General features: G+C 45.3%; 1 protein-coding gene and 1 long non-coding RNA gene across 3 annotated transcripts in view; both read right to left on the bottom strand.

The window, feature by feature from the left end:
* Nucleotides 1-19,568, bottom strand: part of WWOX (WW domain containing oxidoreductase) — a 1,123,672-nt gene that overhangs the window by 214,692 nt on the left and 889,412 nt on the right. The window lies entirely within an intron of this gene.
* On the bottom strand, nt 14,933-19,489 carry LOC144338243 (uncharacterized). The gene is made up of 2 exons (XR_013412211.1): nt 17,227-19,489; nt 14,933-15,394 (listed from the first exon to the last, which is right to left on the bottom strand). It is a non-coding gene; the product is annotated as an uncharacterized LOC144338243 (long non-coding RNA).

Below are 19,568 nucleotides of genomic sequence, written 5' to 3'. Positions count from 1 at the left end.
AGACCCAAACCACGAATCTTCTAGATTTTACACGCAGGTAACAGGTACGTTACTTCCAAAGCTGGTGTCGGGATGGTTTTAAGGAAATGACCTTATATTATAACACGTCTTGCTGGGACTGCTTAATTTGGCGTCACTTAAAATTTTATTGCAGTTTGCTTCAAGGACTCTTGGAGTTAAGCATCCTCTCCTCCTCCTCTTCCCCCGGAAAATAGCACCCCCCTCACCACGCATACACGCGAACCACTCGAACATATGTCTACACTGAAGAGCAGAAGATTGGAAAAGCAGATGGTATGATGCCTTTGGAATCTGACAGCCGCTCTGTGGTAGCACTATCAGCAGACAGGACTTGCCAGAGACGCACATTTGAGCGAGGGACTGCCAAGGCGAACAGAACTGCACCTCGCCCTCCCAGGCGCAGGAGACGATGCTTGTGTTTGAAAACAAGCAAAATGCTTTTCTCCGGAGCAGCGAGTGAGGACACAGCTCTGCAGCATTTATGGCACATATGTCGGCGGCCGGGGAGATGTTTCGCAAGCGATGGCTCTATAAACAGTGCCTACTTTGGGTGTTTTCCATACGAGGCAGGTGGGAAGCGGGAAGCGAACAGTTGGGAGAATTGCAGAGCAACCTGTTTTCATGGGCTGTTTACTTTCTGTCACTGTACCTGGCCACATTTGCCATATTGTCCCCACATTTTGGGGGGATGTAGTACACACTAGAGTCTCCCTGAATGGGCATAATCTTAATTCTCATCTAAATACTGTTGTAAACTGACCACCATCTCTCACTGTAATTTTCTCTTCTCTCTCACATTAGCTAGGAGGAATGGAAAGGTGTGGAGAGAGAGGGAAAGGGAGACAATGAAGCTGATCCTTATGAATCCATATCCAGGGGTCCGGCCCAGTGCTGAGCACTATAAATATGCGTCCATTCTTTGCAAACTCCGAGCAAATCATTTTACAGGTGGGGAAGCTGGGGGGTGCGGAATTTGCTCATACTCTTTCTATTTCACCCTTTCTACCTTCTGTCACGGTAGAAAAACATCCACAAGACAAGATTCATCTTTTAGGGAGCACCCAGCTGAAAAGGGGTCTGGCTCAGTTCTGCCCTTTTCAAGGTTACTTCTTCTATCCACAAGTCTTCAAAAATCAGTAAATGGAGATTTTATTTAAAGAAGAGGTGAGTTTCATTAAAAAACAAAGAAACAAACAAACAAACAAAAATTCTACGCCCGAGCTGACTTGCATGGAAGGGGCCACATTCTCATTTCATTTTGCCAAAATAACTATTGGGATCTGGATTTGGAATCACCAGTTTCCCTCTTCTTTCAGTGAAATGAAAATGTATTTCATTCACGGCCTTTAACTCCATGCTGGCCTCCACCTCCCTGCAACTTACAGCAATCTCATTAATAAATTAATCAAGCTGTCACAGAGGTACAAATGCAAAATCATTTGGAAATGATCCCATTTAAGATCACACAATCTCCAAAGCCTACTGCAACATTTTACAATTCCTTCAGGCCACCTCGGGTCTCCTTTACACTTGCAATGATGCCCCTTTCAATTTGCATTTAAAAGACAGTAAATTGCAGGGTTCATAAACATTTTTATAGTGATTTATTGAAGACTAGAATGTCACTGCTGTTCTTCACACTTTACCAGTCCTGAGAAGCAAATACTGGCTATATATGTAATCTTGCTGTCCCCATCGACCACATAAGAACAAGCCAGTTTGCAGTTTTGCAGTTTTTTCTCTTCTTTCTTTCTTTTTCTTCTTTTTAATAAAGAGAGTGGGAACCATATTTATTTTCAGTTAGAAGAACGCTCTCCAAGTTCCAACTTGGGTTCCGTAATTTACAAAGAACTTGGTTTTACCAGTCGGCACTGTGAAGAAACCATTCTTTCTTACGGCTGAGGACAGAAAAAGGAAGCCTTTCTTTTCATCTTCACATTCCATGTCCTACCCCAAAGAAAGCAGTCCACAGGCACCCTTCTCAGGGACAACTTGTAGGCAGGAGAGGGGAGGGAGTTAGGCAGAAGGCAGGCTGGCCACGATGCATCGAGACACCTCTGTTCACCTTTCCTGCTAAAAGCTTTAGTGTGAGGATTGGGCATGGCCTTTGGAATCACTTATTTGAAAAGAATGCATAAACAGCAGAGAGAAGCTGAGCTTGGAAGATGCTTTTGCGACTTCCCAGCCAGTAAGTCACAAAAGGGGGTGATCAGAGCCAAGACAAACTGCTAATCTAAGGGCACAGTGAACTCCTCAGCATCCTTCAGACTTTTTACCTGGGGAGACTGGGAACCCTTTCTGAGTGCATCGTGCACACCGGGAAAGGTGAGAGGCTGGGAGGAAAAAAAGAAAAAGAAAAAGAAAAAGAAAAGAAAGAAAGAAAAAAAAAAAAGGCTTGCACCTCATTTGCCCTTCCAGTGTCCAGAAGGGAGTATTTCTTTCCACCTTTTTCACATTATAATAATGGCTTCACAGCTCCTGAAAGGAGCCCGAGTGTAACGGCAAATGGTGCATGACACGGCGAAACCCTGCTCTTTGTCGCACCAGCTCCGCTCCAAAGACAGTCCTTCTCTGCCTTCGTTTCCCTGCCATTAACTGAGATGAAATGAGTTTTTTCCCCCTTTTGATTCCACCCCCCACTGTCTATTACAGTGTGACGCGATTGGGCTTCCTGGCCCATTATTTCATAGAGAATTCTTTTATTCTGGTTTGGGAGTTCGCGCCTGCAAGGTTATCTGTGCACAAAGCAACGCCTCGGTCTTCGCATTCATTTTTGAAATCTGATCTCATTGATAAGAACAAGACCATTCACATTGCATTTGTCAGATAAGTAGCTCGGTGCCGGAGTCATAATTTTTGTGACTTCAGTCAGGGCTCCCTGTTAAAATACGTCAACCGATAAAAATGCAAGTATTATAAAAATAACCTTTGTATCAAAAGTGTCGTCCTATCTCCTTCTTCTTTCTTTAAAGCACATTACGTCCTTTTTCACATGAGGCACCTTCTCATATTCAGATGTCTATGTCCTGATGTTCATTTCTTAAAAATTATTCTTTAAATGGTACTCCAATGCCACCCTTCAGCATGCTAGGGGAAAAAAAGCCACACACACAGAACACAAAACAAGAAGGCCTATAAGGAGAGAATCGATGTAATGCAGTTTGTCTGAAGGGGGTTTTGATTAATTTCCCTCAGATGGTTTATCCAATGTTGATAGGTAACGTTTCCTGATCATAATAAGCCAATGAATCAAATGCAAACGTCCTCAGTGGCTAAGGAGAGTCAAAGAACATTTAGGACAGGGGTCCAGAGTGCCCTCGTGGTAGCTCCAGGGTTCTCTGGGACAGGGCTGAGCTGTCGGCTTGCCCAGGGAACAATGCCGCACTGTTCCCACGAGGCAAGCGGTCACATACACTGGAAATAACACCTGCACCCAACGGACACGAAAGGAACAGGAGCGACCAGCGGGCTCCGTCGTGGAGAACAGGCTTCTTGGCATCTTGCCGGTTCTGATGCCATCAAAGCCGCCCCCCGAAAAGCCACCCCCGGACTCAGGCTATGGAGTCTGGCGAGTGTGTTATATAAATATTAGCACCAGGCAGGTTGCTGGAGCTCCTGTGCGTTTCCCATCCCCCGGTGGCAGCCACATAAAGCCGCCAGTGACAAAACTAAGAGACAGCCACGGGCTCACTGTCGAGCGGCATGCCAAGCCGCACAGCGCAAGGTCCTGTCCCCATGCCTGTTCGGGGCTCCGTACACCCAGGCCTGCAGCTGATAACACGGTAATAGTCCTCCTTTGAGGACGGAGGCTCCGGCGTGCTGATTAGTCATTTATCACACCTGGCAGCCCTGCTGAACTATAATTACTCTTCTCTTATCCTGCCGCACTGTCATGTCCGAGAGGAGAAGCGAGGCAGAGTCCCCAGTTAATGACACATTACCCTCTTGACAAGCACTTAAAGGTTTTATTGTAAATATTCAAGATATAAAACATCTGAGATTCCCTTTTTAATTATAAAAAGCAATTTCAAGGCCTCCCTTCCCCAACCTCCCCCCACCCCCAAACAGTAAAGTTTCGGGGCCGTTATCCTCGGCTTACTGCAAACAAACTGATTTCCCTTTGTCACAGAAACTCATTGCTACAAGTTAACTCAGTATCTCTCCGCAATTATCAGACGTATTGCCTATGAAATTGGTAATTTAAACACACATCACATTTCCACAAAAGTTAAATTTCCACCCCGAAAGAAGAGGAAAATGTGCATTTATATGAAAAATTATATATTAAAAAAAGCCTAAAATGTAGCATAAATAGTCCAGTTTTCCTCATTGGAAAGAGAGGGAGGAAGTCACTGAATAATTTTTTTTTTAAAGATGAGTCTCTAATGGAGGCAAAAATTATATGTAGATATATTTTTTCATAAACTAAAAAATTGGAAATTTGTGGGTCGTTAAATCCTGATTGCCTACTTAGAAGGTTTGGGGAGAAAGCCAACTTAGCATTCAGTGACTTTTGGGGCTATTTATATCCCTCAAGGAGGGCTCAGAGGACACTTCCCTCTGGGAGACAGGGACCCTGGCGGGCCATTTCCTTTTGCTGCCTTCCAGCTAATGCATATGAAGTGATCTTTCTTGTTGGTTAGGCTTGAGGCTTCTGTGGGTCAACTTCCACAACCGACATTAAGATGGGATCGTGGGAAGGGATGGGGAGCTGGTATGAATCAAACCTTTCATTCTGACAGAGAAAAATAAAAGCCCACACAGATCCACATATCCACACGACACTTGCATACTGGTACATACAACATAAAATGAGCTCACCGGAGCCAAATTGTTTTTTTCTTTTCTTTTCTTTTCTTTTTTTTTTTTTTTTTGAGATGGAGCCTCACTCTTTCACCCAGGCTGGAGTGCAGTGGTGTGATCTGGGTTCACTGCAACCTCTGCCTCCTGGGTTCAAGCAATTTTCCTACCTCAGCCTCCAGAGTAACTGGGATTACAGGCGCCCACCACCACACCTGGCTAATGTTTTTTGTATTTTTAGTAGAGATGGGGGTTCGCAGAACACTGTACAGGCAGATAAGGGAGTTGGTGTTACAGAAGAGGGTGACCAAAGGTACACAAAGCCTAGAAGAACAGTGACATCATTGGAGCTCACGGCCCAATGTCCCAAGCAGGCTTCTTTACCTGTGAATGCCTCAAGGACAGGATTGCCTTTCATTCATTGCTGCATCTTTAGTAACTAGCACATCACAGGTGGGGAGGTTCTATGAATGAATTAATGCATATGTGTGAAAGGATAGCCTGAAAGCAGGGAGAAGGAGAAGATCCTTCAAGGTGAGTTTCCCAACCCCCTGAGTTTCATGTTGCCCCTGCATCCACTAATGAATATGTGTTGAGAATTATTTTGTGGCAGGTATTGATTTAGGTGGGAACAAAGGAACATTTATGGAGGTGATCGCCAGACCCTGGGGCCCCACATAGAGAGGAGTCTGAAGCAGTGATGATGGTAATGAACACACAGATGAAAATTAAAAAGATCTCCTGAAAGCTTGTGGGAAAAGGGAAATGTGTTAAGTCCTTCACCTTCTTGTTGCATCTTAACATCACCTCGAGGAGGTGTTAACCTTATGACTTGCATTGTATAGGAAAGGAAACTGAAGTTCTGAGGGAGTGAAAAAAGTTGCCCAAGGCCCTACCACTTGTAGGTGGTAGGTGGAGAATCTGGTGCTTCTTTTTTTTCTTTTGAGACAAGGTCTTGCTCTGTCTCCTGGTCTAGAGTGCAGTGGTGCAATCATGGCTCACTATAGCCTCGAATTTCCAGGTTCAGGTGATCTTCCCATTTCAGCCTCCTGAGTAGCTGGGACTACAAGTGTGTACCACCACACTCAGCTAATTTTTAATTTTTTTATTTTTTATAGAGACGAAGTCTCCCTGTATTGACCAGGCTGGCCTCAAACTCCTGAGCTCAAGTGATCCTCCCATCTCAGCCTCCCAAAGTGCTGGGATTACAGGCGTGAGCCACTGTGCCTGGCTGGGACCTGGATTTAACATGGACTCCAAATTCCAAGCTTGCTTTCTCATTGCCAGAAGTGGGAGGGTGGGAATTTCATCCAAGAAAAAGTTCAGGGTGACTCCTAAGCACAGAGGTGAGAATGTCTCCAAATTTCTTCTTTGACTTTGACAACGGCTGAATTTGCCGTCATTGACTCGGTAAGGTACTTTCCTTCACTGTTCCTTCTCCACAACTCTTCTTTGGGAAACTGAAGGCTGCCATGCTTTGACTTGTCCCCAGAGTGTCCTGCTCCTTTCAAAGGCACTTTATAAATCTAATGAAATGACCAAGATCCAAACAGGCTGTCCTTCCCAGGGTTTTGGTCTCAAGACAAACTCCCCTGGAGGTCGGTTCTCCTTTCTCAGCATGACATCTCTCTCTTAAGGGAAAATCACTCATGCTGTGTTCATCACCTGTTTTGTCTCCTTTTAAAAAATGCCAAGTGAACACAGAGACAAATTCAGTCCAGAAAGACTGAGGGAGAGCTTGATTAAGACAGCGGAGGGATCCTGGCAGGTCTGAGGCCAGATGGTGCCCTCTTGCCAGACTTCCTTCCTTCCCTGTCTCCCTCCCTTTCTCCTTCCTTCTTCCTTCCTTCCTTCTATCTGCTTCTCCCTCTCTCTTTTGCCCTGCCTCCTTTTATTTTCTTTCATTTTACTTTATCGCATTCTGGCCTGTTCATTCTACAGTCTTACAACTTGGGTGGTGATGGAATTACCCTGGGGCTTTGGGGGCTCCCCGGTGTTAACAAAGAGCTGTTGTCAGTGTGATGTGCATTCTGGCATTGATAAAATGCAGGCCACAGAGTTTGCAATAACACAGCTGTTGACCTTTAGCAGCTCAGGATTCTGGAAATCCACTGAAGCTAGACAGCCATTCCCCAGCCCAGAACTAGGTCGTGCAGAGAACAGTTGAGGCTCCTTAGGCTGCGGACAGGGTCCTTGTCAAGGCACAAGGAGGATCTTTCAGGGCCCATGACTTAGAAGCAATGCATAGTCAGGCTTCATGGAAAACAGAGCCAGGAACTACAAAGCATGTGGGGAATGGAGGCCCTTAGTCTGAGACACTGATCAGTTGAACTCAACCTCTCTCTCTCTCTCTTTTTTTTTTTGGTGAGACAGGGTCTCCCTCTGTCACCCAGGCTGGAGTGTAGTGGCACAATCATGGCTCACTGCAGCCTAGACTTCCTGGGCTCAAAAGATCCTCCCACTTCAGCCTCCCGAATAGCTGAGACTACAAGCAAGTGTCACCATGCCCGCTAATTTTTGTATTTTTTTTTTTGTATTTTTCTGTATTTTTGTATTTTTCTCTCTTTTTGTAGAGAGAAGTGCCTTGCCATGTTGCCCAAGCTAGCCTCGAACTCCTGAGTTCAAGCAATCTGCTCACCCCGGTCTCCCAAAGTGCTAGAATTACAGACATGAGCCACTGTACCTGGACCTGGACCCCTGCCCGGCCTCTCTATCTATCTGTCTATCTGTCTGTCTCTCTCTGTCTCTCACACACACAGACACACACACACAGACACACACACACACATGCTCACATACCACCTCTGTCTCACTTTGCTTCCTCTCACTTCCTCCTGGGCCAGTCCCCTTACTCTCAGCATCTCACTGCTGTCTTTGCACACCTGCTCCGTTCTGTCTCCTGCCCTGCTTCCTGCTTACTCATGCTTTCTGCTCCCTAACACCCTTCTTGCAAAGAGTTCCAACTAGATGCCCAATTCCCGAATCCACAAGACCACTCAGTCTCAGTATTTATCCCCAACCACCAGTCTTTTTCTGTGTCTTTCAGTTCAAATTTTTGAGAACTGAACCATCCAGCAGTCCACTGCTGGCCCCACTACCCTTGACTGGTGGTGGAGCCATGGTTGCTATGGACAGGGATCCCCAGCCAGCAAGCCAGCATGGGCCAGTTGCCTGTGGTGCTGTTAAGATTGTGCAGGGTGGTCTGATTGCACTAGGGCCATTCCATCTTGGGGATCCAAGGAAGCAGAGACGAGTTCATCAGACATATATATAAGCTAATGTGTTTAACTCTTGATATGGAACTAATCAAACCAAAAAGAAGGCCTTCTAATTGAATTAGAATTCTTAGAACCACCCAAAGAGGAAAGATGGTTAGTGGATGGGGCCATCCAAGATGGAACACTGTTCCCAATTAGTCACTAACTCTGGGGAGATACGGCAAGGGTTCAGCATTTTCAGAACCCTAATATGCTGGTGATTTAAATAATTAAGGACCCCAAAAAGGGGATCATTGTTAGTCCCAAAGCTCTACAGGTTAAATGGCTCACTCTCAACCATCGAACTCAGGATGATTACTTTCTGCTTATTTTAACAAAGAACTCAGGTTGTACAGGAACTCAGGAATTCTCTTGCCTAGTTCCTGAAACAAAATGAAAACTTCCAACAAAGCGAAAAAGAAGCACGTGTATCTGCTTTGCCTGACTGCCCACCAGAGCTCGTTTCTCCAGCCAGGGGCACTGATCCATCGGTGGTCGCAGCAACATGCTGGCCCCGGGGATGCACACAAGCCACGGCTGAGAAAGGACAGGCTGGGAGTGGGACGCAGACTACAACCACTGGTCTTTCTCTCTGGGAAGAAACTAACTTGACAGCTATGCAGAAATCTCCCATTTCCCTACCCAAATGCACTTTCCAGCCCTCTGTACTGGGCTTTGTGCCTGAAAAAGTTGACCAATATGAACACATCAGTAAGTTCCTTTTGCCATCTGGTTTCTAGTAGGGCTTGAACAATGGCAAAGAGTTAAAGGGGCGGGGAAGTTTATTCCCCTGGGACCTTTCCTGGGGAGAGGGAGTATTAACACTGGTAGGCTGAATTCCTCAACCAAAGGTTACAGCTCCTTCCAGGGAGTCCTCTCCATCCTGGCACCTTCAACCATCTCCTGTACCTGCTCCCTCTCCTTGGCCAAGGATGGCTACAGGCAGCCTTATTACTATCTCTGGGAAATTAGCTCTTCTTTTTTTTTTTTTTTTAGTTTTTTTGAGATGGAGTTTTGCTCTTGTTGCCCAGGCTGGAGTGCAATACCATGACCTCGACTCGCTGCAACCTCGGCCTCCCAGGTTCAAGTGATTCTCCTGCCTCAGCCTCCCGAGTAGCTGGGATTACAGGCACCTGTCACCTCCCCCAGCTAATTTTTTGTATTTTTAGTAGAGACAAGGTTTCACCACGTTGGCCAGACTGGTCTCAAACTCCTGACCTCAGGTGATCCACCTGCCTTGACCTCCCAAACTGCTGGGATTACAGGCGTGACCCATCGCGCCAGACCAGAAATTCGCTCTTATGTTTCCCTATACCTTGGACCACCCCCTTATAAAACAGCCCCTTTATTATTAAAATTTCTTGAAATTATTCAACTTGGGTTTGTTACCTCTTTCCTACTGGGATTACCATGGATACAGAAGGGACATAATGAGACCTGTGGTTTCACTGGAACCATGTTCCAAGCAGCAGAGCCCACAGGGCTGATTCACTGTTTAAACAGCAAGGGGGGAAAGTCCTGCTGGAAATTTTTGGAGAGCACATTTTTTAAAAGTTGACAAGTTCATCAGCCCAAGAAGAAAAGGACACAGAGAGTTCGGGCCGACGTATCGCAACTCTCTCATTAGCGCGAAATGAATTCACGTTACTCTGCCTCTGAACGTGGATGGCCCGGTACAGGAAAAAAGACATATGCACCATCATGCAAAAAGCCACTTGAAACATGAGGGAGCGTAGAGGAAAGTCCTTGAAGAGGTCTTTCCCAATTTTTCTCAACCCACATTTTTTATAGGAAAGCTTTAAACTCTCACTAAAACAATGGATTAAAAAATGAGAAACCCTCCCCCGAGTTTCACAATCCATTTGTCTCATCCTCTTGAGAGTTGCTACAAAAAAGAAAAGAAGGACGCAATACGTGGTAGGAGCTCCAGCATGCACAAACTTGAAAAATCCTGCCTTTGCTTGGGAAATATTCTTAAATTTTCAAACACATTCCAATCTACCCCGATACAAGGTACAAAAAGATCACTGTCAAAACCAAACCAAACCACTCACATGCCAAAGACCATGGACGCTAAAACAATCAATAAAGCCAGGACTGAGTTAATAAGCACAGCCTACTTATAAATGGACTTGTCTTTTGGTTTGTGATGCAGGGAGATATTAAATCTCAAAGACCTTCTGCGTGCTTCTGAAAATTACAAATGAGAAATATTGGAGTCCTATACTGCTATCAAAGTGGCAAGTTGGTTCTCTTTAAAAACTGTACTTAACTAACCATGGCGCTGTGTCCTTTAAGAAAGCCCTAGGATCATTTCCCCAGCCAGCCTCCTCTGATCCCTGTCTGTTCTGTGTGGGATAAGTGCACTGTGCCTCCTGACCATGCCTCTGGTAGGACTTTTTGTAGCATGACCTTGAAATACTTTGTTTTACTGAGTCCTTGCAGCCAAAAGGAGTCTCTTGTGCATCCTGCAACTCCCAAGTCAAGCATCATGTGTATTATCAAAAAGAAGCCCGATAAATCTCTGTGGAATTAATCTTTGAAAACTAACAACATCAAAATAATAGTATTTTAAAATCTCTTCTGAAGCTGTCGAGAAATGGCAAATATGTTTCGACATGTGCATCAACCCTGTTCAATTGGTAACAGCCTCCCAGAACACTCTGTTAAGGAGAATTCAAGAGTCACATCCATTCTTGGAAGGAAAACAGAGTACTGATGAATGAGTGATGTCTGTCATTGACCTGGAATTAAGGAATGATGTCAAGTAGCCTATCGGTTTGTCACTCTTGTTCTTATTTGTCCTCACTCTCTGCACAGGTTACTTACATGAAATCCTAACAAGAAAATCCACTAAAATCCAAAGAGTGGTAGAATCAGCACAGCCCCAACCTACTTAGAATATTGTGGGCCTGGAGTCTAAAAATGGAAACCAGTTCATGTCCAAACCAATTGTTCTTCGTGGAGCACAGGGAGGATATTAGGAATACGCCTTCATAAAGCTCTGAGTCAGACTGGTATCCTCTAGGTGACTTTCAAAACTATAGGTCTGGAAGCACCTCTACCTATGGCGTCTTTGTAAAATTGATTAACTATTTTCAATAAGTTTTTCTATCATCCCCAGCGGAAAATTGCAAGCGCGTTGCATATGTAAAAATATAAACGTTTGACTCATCTCGCCTAGGGAAATGCTGACAGAACCAGGAATGTATGTGTGCTCCTGACTCCATAAATGTCTCCCGGAGCCCCGGTTCATCTTGACATTCCCACATGTTCCCATGCCATCTTGGACAAGCTTGCATTGCATAAAATTCTGACCCTGGGACGCCCCTCCTCAAGGAAAATTGGAGGTCAGCGCGGTGCATTTTTGGCTCTGAGCCACGACCTTTTGACACAGCATCCGCATTTCTCAGCCAGTCAAGGTGTTTGTATGAGAGGGATCCCGGCTGACGGGACTGCAGAAGGCAGCCAGTTGGAACGCAGGCATGAGCTGCAACTTCTACACTCCTTCAGGAGTAGTCAGCATTGCAACGTGAGGATCCAGGTAAACTGTCCGTGCCTGTTCTTTTTTTCTTTTTAAGATGGAGTCTCACTCTTTTGCCCAGGCTGGAGTACAGTGGCGCGACCTTGGCTCACTGCAACCTCTGGCTCTTGGATTCAAGCAATTATCCTGCCTCAGCCTCCTGAGTAGCTGGGATGACAGGCGCGCACCACTATGCACGGCTAATTTTTGTATTTTTAGTAGAGACTGGGTTTCATCATGTTTGTCAGGCTGGTCTGAAACTCCTGACCTTGGGTGATCTGCCCACCTTGGCCTCCCAAAATTCGGGGATTACAGGCGTGAGCCACCACGCCTGGCCCCTATTCTGAATGTAGTGCAGGCGACTTCCACTAGTGACAGGGAGAGATCTGTACTAGCCAGAGATGTGAAGTGATTCGTGGCACGGGGACCCTGACACCGCTATTAGCCCTGTGGTGTTGACAAGGCACATTCGAGACAACACGACACCCTGCGTGCCAGTGACACAGATTTACGCGCTGAACTGCTTCCTCTATTCTGACATAATGCACTGTGACAGAGTGACAGAACAGAGTGTTTGTGCCTGTAAAACCTTCATGATCAACAGGAAATGGAGAGCTCTCCAGAGTTAAGTCCTGGAAGCAATCGCATGCCGACGTCATGGCAGCCTCTGCTGCTGGAGCTAAAGCCATCTGCAATTCAGATGGAATCTAATCCATTCGGAAACAGTTACAAAGTCCAAAAACTGGGCGGCCAGAGCTTGGCTCCTGATGGAGTGGGGTGGAGGGGGCCAGGGACTCAGCAACACTCGGAGCTGGGCAAGGATCCAGCATTCTTTTTTTTTTTTTTTTTTTTTCCTTTTGCCCAATAACTGTCCATATCCTGTTAACATGGCAAATGAAACCAGACTTCAATACCGGAACCTTGATGAGCCAATTAACTGAAAAAAGAATCAGTTCTTCCCCTCCACGCTCCATGCACCCTTCTTCCTCATCTTTCTCCTTTCTGTTACATCCCCAGCACACATTCCTTACCTAAGCTCCCGGTATCGATCCACAGACACCACAGAGGAAATCATGAAAACAGGACGAGGAAAGTCTGACCACTTCTAACTAAATGCTATTACAAAAGCATGAAGATTCACAGGATATTTTTGGTAGAAGGTTCCTAAGGGTCAGTTTGTATGTTGTTCTGATCAACCAGTTGAGACAGAAACGTTGACTTACTTGAGGAGAAGTATGTCAGTATCTCTCCGAACAAAGTTAATGCCAGAACTCTCTGCTCATGTGAGTCATCTCACAGGGCTAATTCTGGCCTGCTGCCTGTTTTTTAAATAAAGTTTTATTGGCACACGGCCACACCCATCCATTCACTTATTGTCTACAACTGCTTTTGCACTACAATAGCAGAATTGAGTAATTGCAACAGAGACTATATGGCCCACAAAGTATAAAATATTAATTATATGGTCCTCTATAGAAAACATTTGCTGATTCTTGACCTAGAGAGTGCTTTCTTGGAGGTGGGGGACTTCCAATTACCTGATAAAGCTCCTAAGAATTCCAAGCTCTGTCATATAGCAGTCTTGGCAAACATGTACAAGGATATGTGCCATGTGGTTATATTGGATCCAAAGAAAATAACAGACAAAGAATAGCTCTCAAAAAAGATGGACTGCTTCACCAGTCCTACCTTTCTGCATTAGTTAAGATAACTCCACTTGCTATAAGAGATATATCTCAAATTCACAGGGGTTTAACACAATAGAAGTTTATCTCTCACTCCTGAAATGTCTTATTGACCAGAGAGAGATCTGCTCCATGCAGTCATTCAGGGATCCAGACTAGTTTCATCCTCCAGCCAATTTTATTGGCTGGAAGTCACATGGCCAAATCTAACAGGAGGAGAGTCTAGAAATGTGGCAAGGAGAAAAGGGAGACAGGCTGAACATTAGCTCCACAACTCATTCTGAGATCTTAACGTACCCCATTTCTCCTTCCCTTCCTCTCTCTTCATAGCATCATGGTCTTTCCTATAAGAAAAGGCACACATAACACCTGTTCAGTTTTATGGATAAACACATCATGTGTCATCCTTCCCAGGAAAATATCCATCCTATCCGAGGAGAATGCAACGTTCAACTTAAGAAAGAATACCATGGAAGGACCGTGAGACCAGATATGAGGAGGCCCTGGTTACTGATCCTACTCTCCTGCCAGCTTCTTGGGCAGACACTTCCTTTCTTCAGCTTCGGTTTTCCCATTCATTACAGGGTAAACAATCTGAGTGTCCATGGTCTATGTTTCAGCTCTTTCTGATTCTTTGATTCTATAAGGAATTGCTAAGGATGGAATTTGATGCCTTGGTGGGAAATAGATTTTTGGATGCTGTTCTCAGCGTCGGTCCACAAAAGCAAAAGACAAGTCTACTTCCACAACTAACTCAGACTACAGGAGACCCACAACAAATATTTCACAAAGGAAAACAAAGGAATATATTACACGGCAGCCAAAGGAAACCACAGCCCCAAAGACTGCTTCGCCCATTGCAAATGGTTTTATATGCAATCTGCTCAGGGTAATTTCATTATTTCAGGCACTGCTCGCAACATCACCACACAGAAATCAAAATTTGATGAAATTAGTTTAGCCATCACGGGAAGGATAAAGAGGGGTTCAGAAGGGTATTCATTGGATAAATAAAATAGATTTTAGAAGAGAATATTCTGGTAATCACTATTTATTAATGCAAACTTCTCGAGGGTTTGCGGGATTCAAATGCACATTTTCTCCTCACTAAATAAGCATACACGTTTGAGGATCCCGGTCTAAAATATTAACAGTCCTCCTGAACCAGAAATATTAGTCCTTCCCTCCTTCTCTGCCTGCTCCTGTCAAGAAGGCACACAGCATACAATGGCAGCGCCTAGCTAACCATGTAATTGATAACTCCCTACTCTATTCACTGTGGGAATCTGTCAGTTAAAGTCTAAAGATACATACACACCACTATGAAAATGAACTAACACAAGTCTGTCTGCAGACCAGGAAGGGCCTGAATGCAGTCGACATTTCACTACTTAATTGGTTGGGGCCAGCTTACCAGCGCACACATGTATTCTGGCAATGGCACGCTGTACTATGACTCTTTTTGACAGACTTATTTAGTGAAGAGGAGGTATTTTTTTCCCCAGATAATTGCTCAAAATCACGCTTTCAAAGTCAAAGTGATTCAAACTTGCCTGTCTGTATTTTGCAAACACACCAGTTGGAAGGAATGCAAATGCATGTTCCTATTTCTTAGGCGTGTGCACCAAAGAGGCTGTTTGGGGTCGTTTCTTTTTATTTTTTTCCTTCCTTTCCTCTGAGCACTGAAGGAGAAGGAATACAAACCCCACAGAGTTTAGCCCATCCCCAGTGAGGCTCAGATGGGCCAAATCCTACAGACAACACCTTTCACCCAGCATAGGTCCAGAGCCCGTAGAGACAGATGTTGAAACTGAGCTCCTGCCAGTCAAAACACTGGAGCCTTCAATGTTCTGGGAGGGTTCCTTCAGCAGGACATAGAGTTGTAGCATCCAAACCTCAGGATGCTTGAAGGAGTCATGCTTTTCGGGTGACACCTGGCAAAGTGGACACAGGAAGGGCTTTGAAATTAGACCATCTTCAGTGTAACTCAAGGAAATGACCTCATTCCTTTGCTCCTCGGCCTTGGAAACAGAGCTGGTTGTGTCTATCTTGCGAGGATGTTGAGGGCTTACATGAAGATGCTCCAAGTCGGGCACAATGCCTCACACCTGTAACCCCAGCACTTTGGGAAGCCAAGGGAGGTGGACCACGCGAAGTCAGGCGTTGAAGACCAGCCTGGCCACCCCGTCCCTACTAAAAATACAAAAATTAGGTGGGTGTGGTGGCATGGGCCTTTAGTCCCAGCTACTCGGGAGGCTGAGGCAGGAGAATAGCTTGAACCCGGCAGGCGGAGGTTGCAGTGAGCCCAGCTTGTACCACTGCATGCCAGCCTGGACAACAGAGCAAAACTCCACTTAAAAAAAGAAAAAAGATGCTTTGTATAAACATCATCCTGGATGTGGTAGGTGCTGCATGGACAGCTGCCCACATTGTCCCTGTCCCTCCCTACTCTGCCCTAAAGAGCTCTGCTGGCGTTTTTTCTCCTGGCATTTTTGGTTATTCCCATAAAGATTATTAGATGGCTCAGGAATCAGCAAGCACAGAGAAATCCTAATAAGAGGGCAGAGTTGGGAGATGTGGGCGAAGCCATTTCTGATACTAACACAGCCAGGACATCGTGGAGACCACATGCAGAGTTTAGCAAAGTGCGGCAGTACAAAGGTCCTCCCAGCTGGGACCCTGGTTCAACACCACGGCACGGCACTCCACAGGAAGAACTCGAATGAGGCTCCTAGGGGTCTGGAAAGTATGACTGCATGACATTCAAAAACACCCCGTGATGACGCAACACAGAGCTTCTTAGCACAGATTTCTATATAAGCCACGAACCAAACTGTGGGGCCAACCCTGTGACTTTATATCACTCGATCTCAACGTGTCTGAAGACAAGAAAAACGGAGATACCATGACCTCTACACTTACCCACTGAGTCCAGTCCTACAGGAATGCAGAACTGTAATCCCTTCCAAGAGAGGACTTTCAACATGACCCTATCTACTCTTCCTTTCCAGACGATGAAAATGAGCCCTGCAAAATACTTATTCAAAAAGCAAGAAATGTAGTAACGTCTCCTTGGGAGAATGGAGCTGATCTGGGTCCCCTTTCAAGGGCAAAGTTCTGATTCTAATTTGAAATGCCATGTGTGGTTCCTGTAACTATGGAATAATTAGTCATGGTATTATCACTCTTACCATCGGGATACCTACATTGGATCCTGAGAGATGGTAAAAGAAAACACTTTGTAAAAGACAAAATAAATAAATAAACTATTAGTATTTTAATTGAGGCTGGATTGCCAGGCAGTCAATTTAATTAACTGCAGCACAATTAATTGTGAAAATTGAGGTTTGACTGTGACGTTGCCAATTCAAGTGGTATCGTGTAGACTTGGTTACAGCCAAGAGAACTAAAACCATTCCAAGGACATTGTTGGAATAAAATTAGCAGTGAAAGTGTTTACTCAAAATAAAGACATGGAAATCCTGAAGCCAATGAGCCATCTTTGGCAAACTACCTTAGTTTTTCCATCTGTCAAATGGAGCTCATACAGCCAACTTCACAGCAAAGATTTAAAAACTAGATGCTTATAAAGGTGAAGGATAGGTATGGTTCAGCATGGATTTGGGGTGGGAGTTGGGGGACAAGGGGGCATGCATTGATGGATTGATTTGAGATGAAGTCTCGCTCTATGACCCAGGCTGGAGTACAGTGGTGCGATCTCGGCTCACTACAACCTCGGCCTTCTGAGTTCAAGTGATTCTCCTGCCTCATCCTCCCAAGTAGCCAGGACTACAGGCACGTGCCACCATGCCCAGCTAATATTTTGTATTTTTAGTAGAGAGGGGGTTTCACCATGTTAGCCAGGATGGTCTCGATCTCCTGACATCGTGATCCACCTGCCTTGGCCTCCCAAAGTGCTGGGATTACAGGTGTGAACCACTGTGCCCAGCCGCATTGATTTATTCTATATCACTACCCCCACTTACCAATCACACCCTTTGGATAAATACAGTGCAGTTTTCCTGTTGGGACACTGAGTGCTACTTCCCAGGCTGAGTAGGAAAAACTTGGACCACTGGGGACCTTTACCTTCAGCATCTCCTGCCTCAGGCATGGACGGCTGCACAGGCTCTGAGAGATGGGTGCTGATCATTGTCTTAGAGACGTCTGAGCAACAAGATCCTTTCAACCGGGTCACTAGAAACTCCCATTTGACTCTCCTCTCTGCAGGGCTGGACGGAACCTCTACAAAACCCTCACAGGAACCTCAGCCATCTCCAGCTGATTCCAGCGAGTGAGGGCCTTTGACCTGCCTCTAATTCAGTCCTGAGCAAACCCATGCAGTGGCCACCATATCCCAGCACTTCAGTGAGGTAGCCCCCCATCTACACATTCTGAGACACACATAAACTTCTGTCTTCTTGTTGCTGCTGCTGTTAGTAATACAAGCAGTTTTCACTTGGAGCCAAACCAATGCCTAACGAATATGACAGAAGAAAAAAACGATAAAGGTTAGAAGGAGATGAACTAAACACAGGCGTTATCTCTGGGAGGTGGGAATGGGGATGGCTTGTTTTACTTCTGTATGTTTTCCAAATGTTCTCTAATAACAAGAGTTCTTTTTGTAATGCGGGAAGCCACATGCATGTAGCATAAAACAAGATAAGCCCCAAGCGGTATTCGAGAGGAAAAGATATACTTCCTATGTCTGCATAGGAAAAAAAAAAAAAACAACTGAAATTCTGAGCAGGTAGGACCAAGGAGACCTGGCCGCAAAGGAGAGCAGATGCTGATGAAGGTCGATGCTGGTCCTCACAGCCTAATATGATTGCACCTGCTTCAAGGTGTGGGGGAGAGAGAAGGGGTAGGGACATCAGAATGTACCTGAGGAAATAATAAGCGCTGGTGATAAGGTTTGGATCTGTGTCCCTGCCCAAATCTCATGTTGAATTGTAATCCCCAACGTTGGACGTGGGGCCTGGTGGGAGGTGATTGAGTCATGAGGATGAATCCTTCATAAATGATTGAGCAGTATCCCCTTGGTGCTGTTCCAGTGAGAGAGTTCTCACGTGATCTGGTGGTTGAAAAGTGTGTAGCGCCTCCCCAGTCTCTCTCTGTTGCTCCCTCTCTGGCCATGTAAGATGTGCCTGCTTCCCCGTCACCTTCTGTCATGATCATGATTTTAAGTTTCCTGAGGCCTCCCCAGTAGCAGACGCTTCTGTGCTTCCTGTGCAGCCTGCAGAATCATGAGCCAATTAAACCTCTTTTCTTCATACATTACCCAGTCCCAGGCATTTCTTTATAGCAGTGCGAGAACAGACTGATGCAGCTGGTGAGAGTGTGCACTTCCACTCCTACGTATATACCCAACATAATTAAAAACAGGAACCCAAATACTCATAGGCAATTATTCATAGCATCACTGACTCACAAGAGCAGAAAGGTGGAAAGAACTCAAATGTCCATTGATGGATGAGTGGATCAACCAACTGTGGTATCAATATACAGTGGAATATGATTCAGTGATAAAAGGGAATGAAGTACTGATACATGCCACAATGTGGATGAACCTCGAACACATGATGCTATTGTATGACCCCATTTAAATAAGATATCCAAAATAGGCAAACCTATGGAGACAGAAGGTAGATTGGTGTGGAAGAGGAATGGGGAGTAACTGCTTAATCGGTACAGACTTTTATTGTGGGGAGATACAAATATTTTAGAAGGGACAGATGTAGTTGCATACCATTGTGAATGTACTGTTACTGAATTATCGACTTTGAAATGTTTAATCCTATGTTATGTGAATTTCACCTCAGTGTTTTAAAAGTAGGGGAAAACAAAAAGCATCCCTGAAGTGTCCTTGCTTTTATGTGTGTCTGCTGCTTCCCAGATGGGAGCTCGGTGTGAGGGTGGGATGGGAGTACATGTTTGGGATCCCGGGAAGGGGGTCCTTCAGGACGGTCACAGACTTGCAGGCACCCCCTGCACCCCCGCCCCTGCTGATGGTCCGAGCCCTCTATCAGAATCTCTTTTCCTTTGAGCACTTCTTTCGAGGCTGAGCTTTCACTGTTTTCCTTCTTCTATCTCCTCTCCCCTTTCACTTTTGTAACAATGAAAATTTTATAGCCCCTCAAAGAAAAAGGAATGAAGCAACCCCCACAAAGAAGGAGAGAGAGTGTCTGTGGTGGGATTCTAACAGGGAAAAGAAAGTAAAGGACAGGTCCACTGAGCTCACCTCCTTATGATTTCTGGTGTGTGCTTTGCTTGTGGGGCCAG

This window comes from Macaca mulatta, chromosome 20, assembly GCF_049350105.2.
Source record: "Macaca mulatta isolate MMU2019108-1 chromosome 20, T2T-MMU8v2.0, whole genome shotgun sequence".
Lineage (NCBI taxonomy): Eukaryota > Metazoa > Chordata > Mammalia > Primates > Cercopithecidae > Macaca > Macaca mulatta.
The sequence above is the reverse complement of the archived record's forward strand: the minus strand, read 5'-3'. Positions and strand labels throughout refer to the sequence as shown.